The 13,708-nt window shown below is 55.6% G+C and overlaps 1 non-coding gene across 1 annotated transcript; it reads left to right on the top strand.

The window, feature by feature from the left end:
* Positions 1-12,028: 12,028 nt before the first annotated feature.
* Positions 12,029-12,100, top strand: TRNAE-UUC (transfer RNA glutamic acid (anticodon UUC)). Its single transcript has one exon. It is a non-coding gene; the product is annotated as a tRNA-Glu (tRNA).
* The last annotated feature ends 1,608 nt before the right edge of the window (positions 12,101-13,708 follow it).

The following is a 13,708-nucleotide window of genomic DNA, read 5'->3' as shown; positions in this document are numbered from 1 at the left end:
GAAAGTTTAGTTTAAGTGGACCCAAAAGTGTCAGGAAGCATTCGAAGAACTGAAAAATAGATTGACTACAGCTCCTGTGTTAGTCCTGCCTGATGTTCACAAGCCATTCTCAGTGTATTGCGATGCTTCTTACACCGGATTGGGATGTGTGCTAATGCAAGAAGGAAGAGTTGTAGCATACTCATCTCGACAGCTGAAGATCCATGAGAAAAATTATCCCACACATGACCTGGAGTTGGCAGCAGTGGTTCATGCTCTAAAGACATGGAGACATTACCTGTATGGACAGAAATGCGACATCTACACAGATCATAAAAGTCCGAAGTACATATTCACCCAGTCCGAGTTAAACATGAGGCAGCGAAGATGGTTGGAATTGATCAAAGACTACGAGTTGGAGATACATTACCATCCAGGCAAGGCCAATGTTGTCGCAGATGCTCTGAGCAGGAAGAGTCAAGTCAATATGATGGTCACGTATCCGATGCCGTATGAGTTAGCCAAGGAGTTCGACAGACTGAGTCTCGGTTTCCTGAACAGTACGCAGGGAGTAATAGTGGAATTAGAGCCCACCCTAGAGCGGGAGATCAAAGAAGGGCAGAAGGATGATGAAAACATCAACAATATCCGGCAGCTGATCTTAGAAGGAAGAGGCAAAGACTTTCGAGAGGATGAAGAGGGAGTAATATGGTTCAAGGACCGATTGTGTGTTCCCGACATCAAACCTATTCGGGAGCTGATCCTAAAGGAAGCTCATGAGACAGCCTACTCCATACACCCTGGAAGTGAAAAGATGTATCAGGATTTAAAAAGGAGATTTTGGTGGTATGGCATGAAAAGAGAAATCGCAGAATATGTCGCCATCTGTGATAGCTGTCAAAGAACCAAAGCAGAGCATCAAAGGCCCGCCGGATTGTTGCAGCCATTGCGGATTCCTCAGTGGAAGTGGGATGAGATCGGGATGGATTTTATAGTTGGCCTACCTCGTACCCGGGCCGGCTATGATTCCATCTGGGTGGTTGTGGACCGCTTAACAAAGGTGGCCCATTTCATACCCGTGAAGACAACATACACCGGAGCAATGTTAGCTGAGTTATACATGTCACGGATAGTCTGCCTTCATGGTGTGCCGAAGAAGATAGTGTCAGATCGAGGAACACAGTTTACCTCTCATTTTTGGCAGCAGCTACAAGAAGCTTTGGGCACACATTTGAACTTCAGCTCGGCTTATCACCCACAGACAGACAGTCAGACTGAAAGAACTAACCAGATCCTAGAAGATATGCTGAGAGCCTGTGCGTTGCAAGACAAGTCAGGATGGGACAAAAGATTACCTTATGCAGAATTCTCCTACAACAATAGTTACCAGGCCAGCTTGAAGATGTCACCGTTTCAGGCACTCTATGGACGGAGTTGTAGGACTCTGCTGCATTGGGACCAGCCTGGAGAGAGGCAGGTATTCGGCCCGACATTTTGCTTGAAGCCGAAGAGAATATCAAAATGGTTCGGGAGAATCTGAAGATAGCACAATCAAGACAGCGAAGCTATGCGGACCGAAGGAGAAGAGAACTGAGTTTTGAAGTGGGAGATTACGTCTATCTGAAGGTGTCACCTATCAGGGGAGTCAGAAGGTTCGGAGTCAAAGGCAAGTTAGCACCCCGGTACGTCGGACCATATCAGATCCAAGCAAAGCGTGGAGAAGTGGCCTACCAGCTCAACCTACCAGAGAGCTTGTCAGCAGTGCACAACGTGTTCCACGTGTCGCAATTGAAGAAGTGTCTGCGAGTACCAGAAGAACAGTTGCCAGTGGAGAGTTTGGAGGTCCAGGAGGATCTGACATACATAGAGAAGCCAACGCAGATTCTGGAGTTTGCAGACAAAGTCACCCGGAGGAACACCATCAGAATGTGCAAAGTCAAATGGGGCCACCACTCTGAGGAAGAAGCAACCTGGGAACGAGAAGATGATCTGAAGGCCAAGTACCCTGAACTCTTTGCTGACCAGCCTTGAATCTCGGGGCGAGATTCATTTAAGGGGGATAGGTTTGTAACACCCTGAATTTGGGGGTATAAAATTTCTTTGCTCATATTCACAAATTCAGGTGTTACTTCTCTTTTCACCTCCTTCCCCAATCTTCTCTTTCTCATTTCTTTAGGAGAAGAGTGGTTATTTTATTTGTAATTATAGTCTATTAGCTCAAACTCCAAGGGAGTATGAATTGTTGCATCATGATGAACCCTAGTTTTCACTTTTGTTTGGTGCATAATTCTTAGAAAGTCTAATTTGAATTTGTGGCTTATTTGGATTTGAATCAAATAGAGAAAATAAAAAGAAAAGGGAAAACAAATACCAGAATAAAAGAAAAAGGAAAAGAAGCCCGCTCCCCCCGCCCCCTCGGCCTTTCGGCCCAGCCGGCCCAATCCCGCGCGCGCGCCTCTCCCCCCTCCTCTCTCTGCCCTGGCGGGCCCGCCCATCAGCGCCGGCCACCTTCCCCGCGCCCGCGCCCGCTTTCCTCTCTCTCTCTGCTCGCGGGCCCGGCCTGTCAGCTCCGCCGTCTTCGCGTAACCGCCGCCCGAGCTACGCGTTGCCGCGGTCTCCGCGCCCACGTCGCGCGTGGAGCTCGCAACCGCCCCGCCCCCGGCCACTTGAGCCCAGAACCCCGCTCGCCCTCTCCCCCTCCCTCATTTGCGCACCAGCAGACCCCTCTCTCACCTCCCCCGCGCTGCGCTCACGCCAGGGCGCCGCCGCCATTAAACCGCCGCCGTCCCGAGCCCGTTTCCCCGTCACCGTTGGAGCTCCGCCGTGCCCTCTGCCACGGTGAGCTCCGCCTCGACGTCCGCAACCCGGGACGCGCCCCAATTTTCCCTCCCCCTCCCTATTTCTCTCTGCCCGCGCTCACCCGCCGTCCTCCGTGCAGCCGCGGAGGTCCGCCACCGTCGACCCGGGCCGCCGTCGCGCCATTGCCGCCACCGAGGAGTCCCTGGAGTTCGCCTTGAGGTAAGGAACCTCTCCCGCCCCCTCTCGACCTTTGTATTGCTCTCTGCTGCGCTTAATTGCTCGCCGGAGCCCTTTAGCGCCGCCACCGAGCCGCTGCGCCGTGAACCGCCCCCCTCCGGTGCCCCTGTCCCGACCTAGCCCCCGCCGGAAGAATTCCCCGTGCCTTCCCCAACCTCCCAGGCCACTCCGGTCGCCCTAAGGACCCGCAGAACCCCCGCGCCCTCGTCTCCGACGAGCTTCTCCGCCGCGGGTGCGGCCGCCGCCGCCTCAGCTGGCTGGAGAAGGGGACAGAAGCCAGCCGCCCCATCCCCGCCGTCCATCTCAGATCGGATGGCTCTATTTCAAATAGCCCGAGCCCAATCATGGCCGCCTACCGGAGATCCGACGGCCCAGGGCCGCTTCCCCCACACCCCGCGCCCGCTCTGCCCGCCGGCCCCGCTTGTCAGCCGCCCGCGCCCGCTCTGCCCGCCGGCCCCGCCTGTCAGCCGCCCGCGCCCGCGCTGTCCGCTTGGCCCCGCCTGTCAGCCGTCCGCGCCCACGCTGCCCGCCTAGCCCCGCCTGTCAGCCATCCACGCCCGCGCTGCCCGTCTGGCCCCGCCTGTCAGCCGCTCAGGCCGCCGCGCGCTCGCGCGCCCGCCCGCGGATCTAATCCTGAGCGTTGATCTGAGATCCGACGGCTGTTAGAGCCCGATACCCCTTCGCCCGCGCGTTTTCCTAAAGAGACCCCCGCCTTTTCGCTATTTAACCCGCCGTCCCTGGATTCTCACAGTTAGGTCCTCGGACCTTTTATTTAATTCAGAATAAGTATTTAAGGAGTATTTTTAATCCCTAATCTTGTAAAATTCATAACTTTGTCATATGAACTCCAAATTAGGTGCTTCAAATTGCAAAATGCTCATAGTATTTTTGTCTATCTATTTAAACAATGTTTCCCTGCTGTTTCCATGTACCAATTAAAAGTTAATCATTAGGATAGGATTAAGGTTATTGGAACCCTATTTGAGATAATTAGAAGATGGTAGACTTTAATAAAAGTTGGAGCACCTAAGTTTATGGACTTAAGCACCCAAGTTCAGAGACTTAAAACCATGTAATGATTTAACCTCACCACTGACTTAAACCTGATTAGTGGATAATGAATCACTTTGTATAGTCCTCTACCTTAGACCTAGGGAACACCAGAGTGCCAATCCTTTCTACTATGAACTTGTGATCTCTCTGCTGCATATGTTTGGTATATTGCTTTTGTTTGTTATTTCCCAAGTGCATAGTGTGAATGATTACTTTACGTAGACAACGAGCAGTCTGTGTTTCCCGAGGAAGTTGCAGAGGAAGTCCCTGATCAGCAGTTTGGTGAAGGCAAGTGTCCTCTGACCCGTTATGTCCTATCTACTTATAACTTACCATCCCGCATTACTTACTTGAAACCTAAGGATTGACTAGCTTTACACTTTACTTTATCCTTGCTGACCTTATGGGCTGTTATGGTTAGCATTCTGCTATTGCCTTAACTTAATCAATGAACATGATGAGACTATTTATGATACTGTTATCCTAATGATGTTGATAATCTTGTGATACTCTAGGGGGCTCAGGTTGTTTCCTGAGTACCTCTCCGTAAGGACCTGTTCGTTGAGAGACCACCCGGGATAACAGTGCAACCATGAGGGTGGAATGGGGTGCCCTTAGCTAATTAATTAGAGGAACTAGAAGTGTAGTTGCTTCGCCGTCGTGCCGTCAATGGGGTCCAGGCACAGTGCTTGCTCTGCCGAGGCTGGGTGCCGAGGTTCTTTCGTTTTGCTTTTTAGTCACCCTCCTGCGGGGAGAGGTACTGTGTTTATCAAACTGGAGAAACCTAACGGGCAGCTATGACCTCTAGGGAATCTTTGTAAAGGCTTCATAGTGAATCCCTGGCCATTCACCTTGGGAGTGAATAAGGGTCTTGCAAGCCCGGGCTAGAGAGGGAATCACGGCTCATGGGTAAAGTGTGCGACCTCTGCAGAGGGTAGTGAAACTGGTATATCAGCCGTGCTCACGGTTAAGAGCAGCCTTGGGATCCTCTTTGATTAGAGATACTGATGGTTCGAGATACAAGGATTATGTTATGGTTTTGGTTCGACTATGATGATGTTGTTCCTCGATGAGGAAATGGTTTACGGGTTGGTTAATGCTAAAATCTGGCTTCTACTAATGATAAATACCTGACCAACTAAAAGCAACTGCTTGAGCCTAACCCCACATAAAGCTAGTCCACTTCAGCCAAACGGGACATTTGCTGAGTACGTTGATGTGTACTCATCCTTGCTTTACCACAAAACACCAGGTTGTCCGCATTGTAACCACTGCTCAGGAGAAGGTGAAGCCGTGGAGGGAGACTTCCAGGAGTTCCAAGACTACGACGAATTCTAGGTGTGGGTTGGCGGCAACCCCCAGTCAGCTGCCTGTGAAGGCCTTATCTTTACTGCGTTTCGCTAGCACTTTGATTTAACTGTTAAGTTGATGACTATGTGGATGTCTATGACTCTGTGATGTAATAAGTTAATACTCTTTTATGTTATTATTCGAGCATTGTGCAATGATGTTCATTTATGTAATCGCTGTGTACGTGAGTTTTGATCCTGGCACGTACATAGTTCGCATTCGGTTTGCCTTCCAAAACCGGGTGTGACAACGGGCGGTGACGAAGTCACGTTAGGGGCAGACTGCACCGTCGTCTCAGATACGAGGGTGACGCCCAACAAGTCCTTTGCGAGCGTGCTGGCGTCGTCCGTCCGCTTGGAGTTGGCGTGTTGCGGGGAAACGACGCTCGTCTTCGTCTCAGACGCGAGGTCGATGCCCGACGTGTCCCCCGTTGGGGCGCCGACGCCGTCGACTCGCTCGACAGCCGACGAGGTGCCGCCTCCTGCTTGGCATTGGTTGCCCCGCCTCCTCCTCCGTCGGCGGGGGAGGCAACGGGACAAACCCGAATGTTGTTCTTCCGCCACGTGGGGAAGACGTCGTCGATTCCGCCGCTGGCGGGCGGGTTGTCGGCCGCCATTGTCGCTATCACGCGGCGGGGGAAGGAGTATCATGTCGTAGCTGCCGTCGAGGGACATGAACTCAAGACTCCCAAAACGGAGCACCGTCCCGGGCTGGAAAGGTTGCTGGAGACTACCCATCTGGAGCTTGACGGGAAGCTGTTCGTCAACACGCAGCAGGCCCCTACCTGGCGCGCCAACTGTCGGCGTTTCGACCCTGGGGGTCCCTGGACCGACGAGTAAATTGTCGTCGCGTGCCCCAGCCCAGATGGGTCGGCGCAAGACGGAGCGCGAAGGGGGGAAAACCAGAGGGAGACAGGCGTAAAAGGGGAAACCCGCGGCCTTCGTGTTTGTCCCGCGCCCAGGTCGGGTGCGCTTGCAGTAGGGGGTTACAAGCTTCCGTGTGGGAGGGAGCGAGAGGCCTGCACGCGCCGTCCCGTCCTCCCCGCGCGGCCAACCCTCTGTAAGAGGGCCCTGGACCTTCCTTTTATAGGCGTAAGGAGAGGGTCCAGGTGTACAATGGGAGATGTAGCAGTGTGCTAACGTGTCTAGCAGAGAAGAGCTAGTGCCCTAAGTACATGCCGTTGCGGCAGCCGGAGAGGTTTTGGCACCCTGTTCGTGTGATGTCGTGGCCGTCGGAGGAGCGCTGGAGCCTTGCGGAAGGACAACTGTTGGGGTTGTCGAGTCCTTGCTGACGTCTCCTTGCTTCCGTAAGGGGGCTGAGAGCCGCCGTCGTCAAGGAGCACGCGGGGCGCCATCATTATTTGTTTTACCGGGGCGAGCCAGATGGGACGCCGGTCTTGTTCCCCGTAGCCAGAGCTAGCTAGGGGTAGGGTAATGATGGCCCCTCCTGTGACGTGGTCGGTCCGAGCCCTGGGTAGGGCGAGGCGGAGGCTCCTCCGAGGTCGAGGTCGAGGTCGAGTCTGTCTTCCGAGGTCGAGGTCGAGTCCGAGCCCTTGGGTCGGGCGAGCCGGAGACCGTCGGCTGAGGCCAGGGCTGGGTCCGAGCCCTGGGGTCGGGCGAGGCAGAGTTCGTCGTCTTCCACGGCCGAGTCCGAGTCCGAGCCCTGGGGTCGGGCGAGGCGGAGCTTCCTATGGCGCCCGAGGCCAGACTTGGCTGCTGTCAGCCTCACTCTGTCGAGTGGCACAGCAGTCAGAGCGGCGCAGGCGGCGCTGTCCTCTTGTCAGGCCGGTCAGTGGAGCGGCAAAGTGACTGCGGTCACTTCGGCTCTGTCGACTGAAGGGCGCGCATCAGGATAAGGTGTCAGGCCATCCTTGCATTAAATGCTCCTGCGATACGGTCGGTCGTCGTGGCGATTTGGCCAAGGTTGCTTCTTGGTGAAGACTGGGCCTTGGGCAAGCCGAAGGTGTGTCCGTTGCTTGAGGGGGCCCTCGGGCGAGACGTAAATCCTCCGGGGTCGGCTGCCCTTGCCCGAGGCTGGGCTCGGGCGAGGCGAGATCGTGTCCCTTGAATGGGCCGAGCCTTGACTTAATCGCACCCATCAGGCCTTTGCAGCTTTGTGCTGATGGGGGTTACCAGATGAGATTAGGAGTCTTGGGGGTACCCCTAATTATGGTCCCCGACAACTCTCATTATCACATAGGAGAGGGACTTTTCCAAACTTGTAGCCATAGTCCCTAAGGGTTTTCCTCATACAGAGTAATTGTGCACAACAGTGTCCTACAGCAATATACTCGGCTTCGTGTTTCTTTGAGCCCAAGACACTGACAAGTCCCTGATGTGCTTTTCCAGTCAATTTTACATACAACATAATCGGTATCGGAATACCCAATTAAATCAAAGGTAAATCCCTTAGGGTACCAAAGCCCAAACTTGTGAGTGTAAACTAAATATCTCATGATTCTTTTCACGACCCTAAGATGAACTTGCTTAGGATTTGCCTGGAACCTTGCACACATGCATACGGAAAGCATAATATCCGGTCGTGAAGCACATAAATAGAGTAAAGATCCTATCATCGACCGTGTCGGTACCCTGAAACAAGGGTACCCCTTACTACAATGTGAAGGCACGGTGCCCATGCGGCTATCTCTAGTCACGTGGTAAATAGCGTCTGACCCCACCACGTGGACGACTCCCGGGTCGCCATGCAGCCAGAAAAGACGATATACTCCAGGATATCAACAGTGGGTCCGGACCCGATGGGGAAGTGCCGGACCCCTGTACGTACAGACCGGACCTTCGAGTAAGGTCCAGTACCTCCACGGGCATGCCCGGACCCCCCTTGTGCAGGGTCCGGGCCACGCACAACAAGGTCCCAGGACAGAACATGCATGAGCCTTGGACTGGACCCAGGCGGGGGTCTGGTGACGACACGTGTCCGGACCCAGTCTGGTGCGGAACTGTCCGCTTGCGCCACTGCTCCCCGCCCGGGTGGAGACCCGATGCTGCCATGTGGCCTACTGCGCGTGACGTAAGCCGGCGGGTGGAGCCTGACGGATGTGCCGCCTCGGCATTTAATGTGCCTTCTCCACTCCGCTGGCAAGCGGCGACCAGGCCGTCCCGTAGGCGGCGTGCCTGTCCATTCCGTTGGCAGGCAGTACGCCCGTGCTGCGGAGTGCACTGTGCTCATCATCACTCGTACGTTGCCAGAGAAGCTTCCGGTGCACGCCAATGCTACGCAGACCGCGGATATCAGGGCAAAAGGAGATTGCACTGGCGACTAGCATTAGTTGCTCCAAGTATTACATCCGTTATGTTCCTGGGCCCGCATGTCGGGGCTTAGCACCCTTGTACGTGCCCCCCATGAGCTATAAAAGGGGAGGCACGCAACGTTACAAGGTAGAAACACTTAGACGCTCACAAGTTCATACAAGCTCTCAAGCTCAATACAACACACAGTGGAGTAGGGTATTACGCTCCGGTGGCCCGAACCACTCTAAACCTTGTGTGTTCTTGTGTTCTTCCCGATTCCATCTAATAGGCAAAACACTTAGGCCCCTCCTCATCTTAGGATTTAGGGCGGGTGCATTCCGCAACCCGGTCGGAGATTTTCCTCTCCGACATTTGGTGCGCCAGGTAGGGGCCTAGGCTTTAGGTTTTTGCTTGTTCTTCTGCTCGACGCCATGGTCCACATCGTCGAGCACCATGATTTCTTGCCCGAGGACTTCGTGGTGGAAGAGGAGGCTGCCTCTTCCACACCGCGGGCCACCAACTTCCCGGCGCCTGGTGCGGCCACTGCTATGCACTCTGCACGGCAGCACACTCCCGCGCAAACGTCCTGGATGTCTAGGGCTGCGCCTGGGGTGCTGTCAGCGGCCAAAGAGTTGCTGCGTCACCCTCCTAGCTCCACGGCCTCCCGGGGGCCATGAAGCAGTGGCGCGACGACATCGACCACCTGCTTGGCATGGCGCACTTTGCCTCAACTGTGTGATGTATTGCTTGAGAGCTTGTATGAATTTGTGAGTGTCTGAGTGAGCCTAAGATTCAATCTCTCTTGTAACGTCGCATGCCTCCCCTTTTATAGCTGAAGGGGGGCATGTACAAAGGTACTGAGCCCCGACATGTGGGCCCAGTGACATAATGAATATAGCTCTTGGAGCTACAAATGTTCGCTGCTGGGGCAATCTTCTTGTGCCCTGACATCCGAGATCTGTGTATTCTTGGCGCGCAGGGGAAGCTTCTTGTAGAAGGGATGATGAGCACAGTGCGCCGCACGACACGGGTGCACTGTTTGTTAACAAACTGGATAGGTGCGCCGTCTGCTGGATGACCCTGACGCCGTCTGCCAGTGGATTGGACAGGACGCATTAAATGCTGAGAGGGCACATCGTGCCGTCAGCGTGGTGGCAGGCGGCGTGTCCTCTCTGCAATAAATGCAGAGGTTGCGCGGCTTTAGGGGCCTTACGTCAGGCTTGGCCCATTGGCTTATGTCACGGGCCACAAGCCACGCGGCAGCAGCGGGTCTCCGCCTGAGCGAGGAGCGTAGGGCAAGGCCTGGACACGTGCCAGCACCGAACCCTTACTCATGCCGGGGTCCTCCCCGTCCCGGGACCTTGCCAAGGCTCGGACCTTACTCGGAGGGACCTGGGGCCCACCCGAGGGACCAGGCATGCCTTCTTGGGAGATCCGGACTTGTACGTACAGGGGTCTGGTGTCCCTCTGTGGAGGTCCGGACCCAATGATGCATCCTAGGATGTATTATCTTTCCTTGCCACGTGGTGCCCTTAGACCTGCCCATGTGGTGGGGTCGGGTGCTGTTCTCAGCGTGACCTGGAGACGTCGTACGTGTACAGCGTCTTCATACTGTAGAAGAGGGTACCCTTGATTTAGGGTACCGACAGTGGCCCCCCAGGCCCACCTCAGGGGAGGATGCGAGCCTGCAGGTGGGGCTAGAGTCTGATTGGCGGTTGGCCTGCTGCTCCTGCGCGCTAGTTAACGCAATTACTGCCGCCCCGCCTACGGTCATGCCGACTGCTACGCCTACTCCCACGGTTGACTGGCCTGTGACCTTCATACTTAATGTCACTGTTGGTCCATGCGCGGGATGCCTCGAGTCGCTGCACTGGTTCTGTAAACTTATCTTTTCAGTCCTCCGTGATGGCCCCGAGAAGACGTGGCATTGGCGCGAGCGGCGGTGCGATTTTTCCGCACCCGGTAACCGGCGCGCCGGTTGCATGACATGTGGGCCTGGGCCCCCATGTTGGGCCGCCGGTTGCAGTGAAGCTGAGGGGGCGCACAACCGCAGGGCGGTTGTACGCTTCCTGCGTGGCGGTTCGCCTTTTCGACTGCTGGTTTCGGCAAAGATGAAGGGGCACACAACCGCGGGGCGGTTGCATGCTCCTTGTGCGGCGGTTCGTCTTCTTGACCGCTGGTTGCCCCGGAAATGAAGGGGCGCATAACCGCGGGGCAGTTGCACGCTCCTTGTGTGGTGGTTCGCCTTCTTCGTGCCTCGGGTCAGTCTGCATGACATGTGGGGCCTGGCCCTCGTGTCATAGGGTGGGAACCCTGGTTCACGTCGGGCGAGACTTTGCCCGTGATGCTTCGGGGCGCGAGTGGGGAAATATGCCTTTAAAAAGGGGTCGATCTCCCGGGCAGTAGCCATGCCTTGCTCCTCTTGCATTCATCGCACCCTTCCGCCTTCTGGGCCTCCAGATGGGGTGCACTGGTACTCTCTGGAGAGATCCGTGTCAGGGTCGTCCCCTCCGGTGATCTCACCGCTGGAGAGCTCGTGCTCGTGGTGGCGCTGTCGATCTTGTCTTCTTCTTGCTGTTGTTAGAGGAGCACAACCCTGTGAGGGTTGGCGCTCTTTCGCCATCGCTCGGCTTCAAGGATTTTCATCATGCAGCCCGGCTGCAATCTCCCGCCAGTGGTCATCTAGAGGGATGACCACCAGCCTTGTGGTGGAGAGAAGCGAGTCGGGCTGCGGCCTCCCCCTGCTATCAGCTTTAAGGATGTTCATCATCCGCGCTGGGGATGAGGGCGAGCCGAGTTGGGGCCCCGCCGTCTGCATGGACTGGTGGCCCGCTTCTTCCTCCAGCATTCGGGGGAGAAGGGCGTTCGCCAGCCTTGCGAAGGAGGCGAACTTCGGGTACGCGGGGCTGACCGACTGCAGGCGCCGCCAGCCACCGCGTGCCCGGTGCCTCGGCTTGGGTGGCTTCGGCGCCGCCTCCGACGCTGCCTCCTGCTGCCTGGCCAGGGCGTGGCTGCCCGTCCACCGCACGGGCGACGGTCGCGCCGTGCATAGGTCCGCCACATCCACGGCTTCTCCCGCGCCGCCGGCCACACTGGAGGGGTCGTACAAGACGTCGTACGCCGCGGGGGCGGCGACCGCGTTCTTGGATGGTCTTGTCCTCACTCCGGAGGAGGACGGGAGCGAGGACATCATCGCGCGTGCTGAGGCAGCCGCCGCCCACCGGTGCAGAGATGGCCGCTGTCGTCGGTGCTGAGGTGGTCGCCGCCGCTTATGAGAAATCGTCGAATTTCGTATAGAAAGAAAAGGAACCACTTCTATTCTCTTCTCTTTTCTTAGGTATATGAAGAATTGCTTTTTGGTCCCTTTCGTCCAGTGGTTAGGACATCGTCTTTTCATGTCGAAGACATGGGTTCGATTCCCGTAAGGGATATTACTTCATCCTGGCCTTACCGTTGCAGAGGTGGTTGCCTTTGCTGGCGAGACCATCAGTGCCACCTGCCGTCGAGCCTCCAACTCTTTAGATTTAATGGCCTCGTTGTCGCCCCCCGTAGGAAGATGGGGACGAGGACCTTTTTGCAATGGTGCATGTGCTGAGGTGATCATCACTGCTGGCGAGCCGTCGGTGCAAAGGTGGTCGCCCCCGCTGGTGAGCCGCTCGGAGCTAGCTATCACGGGGCCCTACTGGTGTGGAGGTAGTTCATACCTATAGAGTAGAGATGGAGCTAGGGCTCTGCTTGGAAACAGATGTAATACTTTTGCTTTTTGTAAGGTAATCAAGAGTACTATTTATTAAGCAGTATTAGCACTTATCTATTTTCAACTTGTTTCTGTTGTGTGATATTGTTGACTCATCCGTGGTCCTGGCCCCCCGCCTGGGATGCAGGCTTGATGTGTTGAGGTTGGATACCAGCGTTTCTGAAAAGGTTGTCAACAACTCTCGGGAGCCAACCCCACCAGGATCTGGATCTGTACACAGCTTCAGCTAGGGAGCGTTAGTAGTACACCCATAGGGTTCCCTGTCTGATATTAGCCATCCTTTGATACATGCTCGGGACTCACAGGTTCCAGTCCGGGTGGCCAAGTTGCGTGTCCGGACCCCCTTGGGTCACGGTTCTAGATACTAGGGCACTTGTCGCAGGGTGGTGGAGCGTGCAGGCCCACGGTACAGGACCAGGCTGAGCGGCTACACGGGCCCCGGACCACCCCAGGAGACTAATGTCCATTCTCTAGCTCCGGACCAGATGTTTTCGGACCCGCAAGACTTATAGCCCCAAATACTAGGTACCCGTCATGGAGTGGTGGAGTGTGCAGGCTTTCGGGTACGGAACCAGCCTAAGCGGCCACACAGGCTCCGGACCACCCCATGGAATGGGGTCCCGTTCTCTAGGGCCGGCTCCCAGGCTGTCGGACCTCCCAACTTTCGTATCGGGGGCCCTAAGCTGCAAGCCTAGCTGCTCAATTTGGATGTCGTCACGCCAGTACAGATGGGAACCATATGGGTGGGTTAGCTAAAAAGTATTATCTAAAAAACTGCAAGGTAAGACCATGGAGCAGCGAGATGGAACTATCATAGAGGCTCAACTGAGGGGTAGTTTTTCTTTATAACTCATCATGCGTGGGTGCAGACCAACATGACGGGTTTATGGGGACGGACCCTACCGGGTTGGCGTACCTGTAAGCGCTTCCTAGTTGCAAAAGGGAAACTAACTCGACCCCTCAGACTTGCTCTATGGATAGAACTTACATAGATGTTCCGGCATCGGGGTGAGGCACTCCTTCAGTCGTAGCTAGACGGTCACCCTCGGGTCGGTGCATTCCCGTTACCTTGAAGGGTCCTTCCCAGCTGGGGGAGAGTTGTGGAGCCCTTCTTGGTTTGGTACTTGCCGTAGGCCTAGGTCCCAACCCTGGGTCCCCATCTGCATTTGACACGGGAGCCCTCGTCTTTGGCTGTGGCCATTCCTGCATGTACCTATCAGAAGCCTGGACCCGTGGGGAATCCAGAAGGGTTTCCGGAGGAAGGCAAGCTTCAGCTCCGTAG

This window comes from Zea mays, chromosome 7, assembly GCF_902167145.1.
Source record: "Zea mays cultivar B73 chromosome 7, Zm-B73-REFERENCE-NAM-5.0, whole genome shotgun sequence".
NCBI classification, from domain to species: domain Eukaryota; kingdom Viridiplantae; phylum Streptophyta; class Magnoliopsida; order Poales; family Poaceae; genus Zea; species Zea mays.
This window is presented reverse-complemented; position numbering and strand designations above follow the sequence as displayed.